Below are 6,932 nucleotides of genomic sequence, written 5' to 3'. Positions count from 1 at the left end.
GAACACCGCCATGGCAGTTTCCCTGACTAGTAACACCATCCCTCCTCCATTAATCGCTCCCACTCTGTCACGTCTAAAACAACGGAAGCCTGAAATATAGAGCTGCCAGTCCTGCCCCTCCTGCAACCAAGTCTCACCGATTGCTACATGTCATAATTCTAGGATTTGTTCCATACCCTGAACTCATCACAAAGCTTTCATTGTGTCCCCAGGTTTTCAGCAGCTGTCTCCTGAGAGTTGCTGCAGTGGATCGGAGAGATTCCATGAGCAAAGCTTGTACTTTCCAGAAGATGCAGAATGTGAGCGTCCCACCTCCCCCTCGGGAGGGTTCCTGGTGAAGTGTTGTCCCACCTGACTGATGGATTAGCTTGACTCCACTGGAAGAATCAGACACTGATGTTTGTGCTTGTTGTCACATGGGCAACTGCAGAGACACAGAGGAGTTCTGATTCCCTTCCAGAGGAAGGAGGGACCTTGTTCCTGAAGCTGGTAGGATATTGGTTGCCTGGATGATAGAATGTGCTCGCTCTCTTTCCCACCACAGTCACTAACTGGAATGTGTGACCCTGCAGGGAGGGATGGAATTAGGGGAAGGCTTTGCTGGGACCCCTGGTCATCCTGAGACTCTACGACTCACCTGGCAACTGATTCTCTGAGTGAGATTGAACCTCGGACACTGGAGAGGTCTCCAGGGGGTGAATTAGCCCACTGACTGTTCCCACTTGCCCTTTTGTGTTTCCCTCACCGACCATGGTTTCTCATTGCTCTGTAGTTGTGGAGACTGTGGTGGCACAGTCTGTGGCTCTGACTGTGACAGCTCTCTCTTTGATCTCTGCTGTTCTGACAGTGTCATTCCTGGACAGGAAACCCTGGTAAACCCTGTTTAATTACTGATTAATGACCAATAAAGCAGTGGTTCTTTCTGCTTGATGTGGTGTCTCCTGTCCCTGGGTTTGAGGGTTGGCTATTTTGCGCCAGAAGTATCACCATGGTAACCAGGAACCAATGAGTGGGTTTCTGACCCTGCAGTTCTGCGTGGTCACTGGGTGAAATGTAATTGGTTACCTCTGCTTTGAAGGGAAGCGAGACATTGGTTTTGGTCCTTTAGAGCAGTATTGCCTTGAGTGGTGTTTGAGATGCAAATTGGATGGGATGAGGGTGGAATCCTATGCAGAGGGAGTGAAGTTGGGGCTGAACTCGGTGGTATGAGCAAATCATCATTGGAAGGTTTAGATGGAATGATTAGCAGCCTTGGTGCCAACTGGGCCACAGGATACAAATTAATTCTTCCTGCGACCTTTCCTGGTGTTGGTTCAGTTTACCAACATGTGCACAGAGGTACTGCAGAGACTTTGTATCTTCTGCTTTTGTCAGTGACTTTGTCCTCTAGTCCTTTGGGCAGGATTTGTAGTTAGTTATTATCCAGCCTGGATCTTTAAGGTTTTCATAGCTGGGGGTGGTAATGGGGACAAGCTCCCATTACCTAGTAAATGCTCCCAATAGTGTGCATCTCAAGTAGCTTCTGCCAACTAAGTCCAGCTCCTGGCCTTCTCCTGTGGTTTAGCTACTAAATCTGGAGGAACATTTCTACTTCAGGAGAAAGGGCAAAGGTGGATTACTGGCACCTCAAATCCAGTCACTTTGGGCAGATGGGGCTCATCATCTGAGGCTGTGGCTCATTTAGGAGAAGGGAAACTCGGATCTCAAGCCTGTACTGTTATACCCGCTCATGGGGAAGGCTTCAGGAGTAAACCTCTGCTGCCTTGCAGTTATGTCCATTCATGGGGAAGTTTTTGGGACTAATCCCTGAGGGGGAAAAATCCAGAGCTGGAGTCCCTAAGTCCTATGTTGAGTTCAGTGCTGACTGGCAACTCCTGCAAAGTGGCTGATGCCAAACTGTGTCGGTCTCTGCTGTTCCTTTGAATGCATCAGCTGCATGGAGAGGGGGAGAGTGCTGCTTGGGCAACAGCTTGTTCTTCATATCTTATGGCCATGGCTTGCATATCACGTAGACAGTTAGGACTTAACATCTATGATCACCCCCGACCTACAGAGGCCTCAGTATCCTCCTTGACCTATGGAGGCCTCAATATCCTCCCTGATCTACGGAGGACTCAATATCCACCCTGACCTACGGAGGCCTCAATATCCACCCTGACCTACGGAGGCCTCAATATCCACCCTGACCTACGGAGGCCTCAACATCCACCCTGACCTACGGAGGCCTCAACATCCACCCTGACCTACGGAGGCCTCAATATCCTCCCTGACCTATGGAGGCCTCAATATCCTCCCTTAACTGGAAAAATAAAGGTACTAATTCTTTTTTGGATTTATTTAAAGAAGATAGACTGATGTCTTTTGAACAATTAGTTGATAAATATTCTCTTTCATACTCACACTTTTTACAATACCTTTAAGTTAGACATTCCTTACAAAAATACTGAAGTAATTTTTCTTATATATTGGATGCTGACCTGTTAGATACTACTATGAGTATGAACCCTTGGATGAAGGGTTCTATTGGAAGAATTTATAATTTACTATTACAATGGGATAAGCGTCCTTTATTTAAGATGAAACAAGATTGGGAAAAGGAACTCAATTTGACTTTTATGATGGAGGATTGGACGCGGATTCTGAAGCTGGTTAACTCTTCTTCGATCTGTGCTAGCCAATCACTGATTCAATTTAAAATTGTACATCGTTACCATTTGACGAAGGAGAGACTGTCTAAGATATTCCCTAAAGTTGATAGTTTTGTGATAGATGTAAAACTAAGACAGCTATATTGACACATATGCTTTGGTCTTGTTCTATACTGGAACAGTTCTGGAAGTCAGTTTTTTCAACAATTTCTAAAGCACTTAAAATTAATTTACAACCTAACAAATTAACTGTGCTTTTTGAAATAACTCCTCAAAATATCCGTGGTATCTCTGTGTCTGACCAACATGTCATTGCATTTGTTACATTGATAGCTAGGAGGGCCATTTTGTTGAAGTCGGAGGATACATCAGCTCCCACTTTGCCAGAATGGTTCTCTCAAGTGATGCTATGTCTTAGTTTGGAGAAAATTAGAAGTCGAACCTTTGAACCTATGTTTGATTTTGAGAAAAGATGAGGATTATTTGCTTGTTATTATTATTTGAGTTAATTGATAGATTTCCTCCACGACCTAATTGTAAACTTTGGTACCTTTTTTTTTCCCTTGCTGGCGGTTTGATGTTTATCTTTAAAAGCTTTTTGTATGACATATGGCTCTGGGTTGAACACCTACTGGGGTTTCTTTTTTTCCCACTTTTTCTTGCTTAGGAGGGTTTTTTTATTTATCACCAAAATTTTTTCAGTCTTTAAAGTAATGTTTTTTTCTCGAGTCATTGTAAGTGTTGCTTACTTCGATATACTCTTGTTAATTTTGGATAATAATAATAAAAAGATTTGAAAAGAAAAGAAAGAACAATGTCCAGGCAAGCATAGGTTGCTGATAGGGTTAACAGTGTTCTGGCAAGGATAGGTTGCTGATAGGGTTAACAATGTCCTGGCAAGGATAGGTTGCTGATAGGGTTAACAATGTCCTGGCAAGGATAGGATGTGATAGGGTTAACAGTATCCTGGCAAGGATAGGTTGCTGATAGGGTTAACAATGTCCTGGCAAGGATAGGTTGCTGATAGGGTTAACAGTGTCCTGGCAAGGATAGGTTGCTGATAAGGTTAACGATGTCCTGGCAAGGATAGGATGTGATAGGGTTAACAGTATCCTGGAAAGGATAGGTTGCTGATAGGGTTAACAGTGTCCTGGCAAGGATAGGATGTGATAGGGTTAACAGTGTCCTGGCAAGGATAGGTTGCTGATAGGATTAACAATGTCCTTTCAAGGATAGGTTGCTGATAGGGTTAACAATGTCCTGGCAAGGATAGGTTGCCGATTGGGTTAACAATGTCTGGGCATGGATAGGTTGATGATAGGGTTAACAGTGTCCAGGCATGGATAGGTTGCTGATAGGGTTAACAGTGTCCGGGCGTGGATCGGTTGATGATAGGGTTAACAGTGTCCGGGCATGGATCAGTTGATGATAGGGTTAACAGTGTCCTGGCAAGGATAGGTTTCTGATAGGGTTAACAGTGTCCTGGGAAGGATAGGTTTCTCATAGGGTTAACAATGTCCTGGCAAGGATAGGTTTCTGATAGGGTGAACAGTATCCGGGCATGGATCGATTGATGATAGGGTTAACAATGTCCGGGCATGGATCGATTGATGATAGGGTGAACAGTGTCCGGGCATGGATCGGTTGATGATAGGGTTAACAGTGTCCGGGCATGGATCGATTGATGATAGGATGAACAGTGTCCGGGCATGGATCGGTTGATGATAGGGTTAACAGTGTCCAGGCATGGATCAGTTGATGATAGGGTGAACAGTATCCGGGCATGGATCGATTGATGATAGGGTGAACAGTATCCGGGCATGGATCGATTGATGATAGGGTTAACAAGAGTAGATTGCAGACAGTGCACAGCCAGCCCAGGCAAGAGAGCTCTTCTTGGAGAGGTCTTTGAAGAGCATAGCTTCCCTTTGCACAGCAACAGGGGCTGGAGCCATTTGGCATCACACAGAGACAAGATGAGAATGTAATAGCCTCTGGTCATGGAAACTAGTGTGCAAATTCAGTTCAAAGTTGCTGGTGAACGCAGCAGGCCAGGCAGCATCTGTAGGAAGAGGTACAGTCGACGTTTCAGGCCAAGACCCTTCGTCAGGACTAACTGAAGGAAGAGTTAGTAAGAGATTTGAAAGTGGGACGGGGAGGGGGAGATCCAAAATGATAGGAGAAGACAGGAGGGGGAGGGATGGAGCCAAGAGCTGGACAGGTGATTGGCAAAGGGGATACGAGAGGATCATGGGACAGGAGGTCTGGGGAGAAAGACAAGGGGGGGGGGGACCCAGAGGATGGGCAAGGGGTATATTCAGAGGGACAGAGGGAGAAAAAGGAGAGTGAGAGAAAGAATGTGTGTATAAAAATAAGTAACCTGTCCAGCTCTTGGCTCCATCCCTCCCCCTTTCAAATCCCTTACTCACTCTTCCTTCAGTTAGTCCTGACGAAGGGGCTCGGCCTGAAACGTCGACTGCACCTCTTCCTAGAGATGCTGCCTGGCCTGCTGCATTCACCAGCAACTTTTATGTGTGTTGCTTGAATTTCCAGCAACTGCAGAATTCCTGTTGTGTGCAAATTCAGTTTTGTTTTTACATGGACTTTCCTACTCTATGATTCTGTATTTCCTCCCCACCACCTAGGGGGCCATGCACCTTGGGTTGGAACCACAGTTCTTGGGGCTGGTCTGGAAATTTGCAAAGGAATCCTGTCATAGCATCCAAATGTGACTTCTAATCTCGTGTAGAATTTCTGCTGTCCTTTGGTGCTGTTCTGACTTGGATAACAGGTGCATCATCAAAGTTGCTAACGTGTGCTCCAAGGTTGTTGCTGAGGCAGACAGGTAATACCTCATTCCCCAGAGGGCGTGCGTTTACAGTGAAAGGGGTAACCTCAAATGAGATGTGTGGGGCAAGTTTCTTTACAGAGAGGTGGGTGCCTGGAATGCCTTGGGAGGAGTTGGAGGCAAATATGTTCGAGGCCCTTAGATAACTCTTAGATAATTTTGAAAGGGATAGATAAGATAGAAGTAGGAAAGTTGTTTCCATTGGTAGGTGAGACTAGAACTAGGGGGCATTGCCTCAAGATTCAGGGAAGAAGATTTAGGATGTAGATGAAGAGAAACTGTTTTTCCTAGAGAATGATGAATCTGTGGAATTCTCTACCCAGGGAAGCAGTTGAGGCTTCTTCACTAAATATATTTAAGAAATAGTTAGACAGGTTTTTACATAGTAAGGGAATTAAGGGTTATGGGGAAAAGGCAGGTAGATGGAGCTGAGTTTACGGACAAATCAGCCATGATCTTATTCAATGGCGGGGCAGTCTCTACGGGCCGGATGGCCTACTCCTGTTCCTATTTCTTATGTTCTTATGTTCTTGTATTGAACATCTCCTGCCCCATTTGTGGGTGAGCTTGCAGTAAGCTTCCACATTGGCCTTAACAGTCATCTCAAAAGAGAGCAAGAGAGACTTGCAACCCATCAAACACTGCCTGTCCTGCTGAGTTCCTTCAGCATTTTGCGTGCTGCTTAGATTTCTGGCATCTGCAGAACCATTCGTGTTTGTTAATAATTTACCCTTGTCCACCTAAACATTCCCATCAGCACCAAGTACCTCCTGTACCTAAAGTGGACACTGGGTGTATGCTTGTGGTTTTCTGCTGCATCCACATCAAGATTTGATGTGTTGTGTGTTCACAGGTGCTTTTTCGCACACTACTGTTGTAAGACGTGGTTACTTTTTACCTTCCTGTCAGCGAATAGTGCCCACTGAGTACAAGTTAAAATAATGCTAAATAGTCATAGTCATACTTTATTGATCCCGGGGAAAATTGGTCCAATAAACATAACGTTAAACTTACCTTTGTGCAAAATGAACATAATGACATAGTGCATTTGAACAAAATAGCCCAAGACAGTCACAGGGTGGACATCAGCTTCCTGGGACATCATACCTTGTAGGTGTCTTCAATGGTGGGGAGAGCTGTACTAAAGATGGAACTAGCTGAGCCCCTGTAGCCTCTTGCAATGTCATTTTCATACCAGGTTGTGATACAACCAGTCAGAATGCTCTCCACTGTACATCCTTAGACAGTTGCCAGAGCCTTCAATGACATGTCAAATCTCCTGAAACTCTGAAGAAAGTAGATTCACTGTGGTGCTTTCATTTTTACTTCTACATGCTGGAACCCAGGATAAGTCCTCTAAGATACTGAAATTAATATTTACATAATTTGTTATTCCCATTACTTAATATCAGCCCAACTGGTGCAACATGCAGACA

Source organism: Mobula birostris, chromosome 5, assembly GCF_030028105.1.
Source record: "Mobula birostris isolate sMobBir1 chromosome 5, sMobBir1.hap1, whole genome shotgun sequence".
Lineage (NCBI taxonomy): Eukaryota > Metazoa > Chordata > Chondrichthyes > Myliobatiformes > Myliobatidae > Mobula > Mobula birostris.
This window is presented reverse-complemented; position numbering follows the sequence as displayed.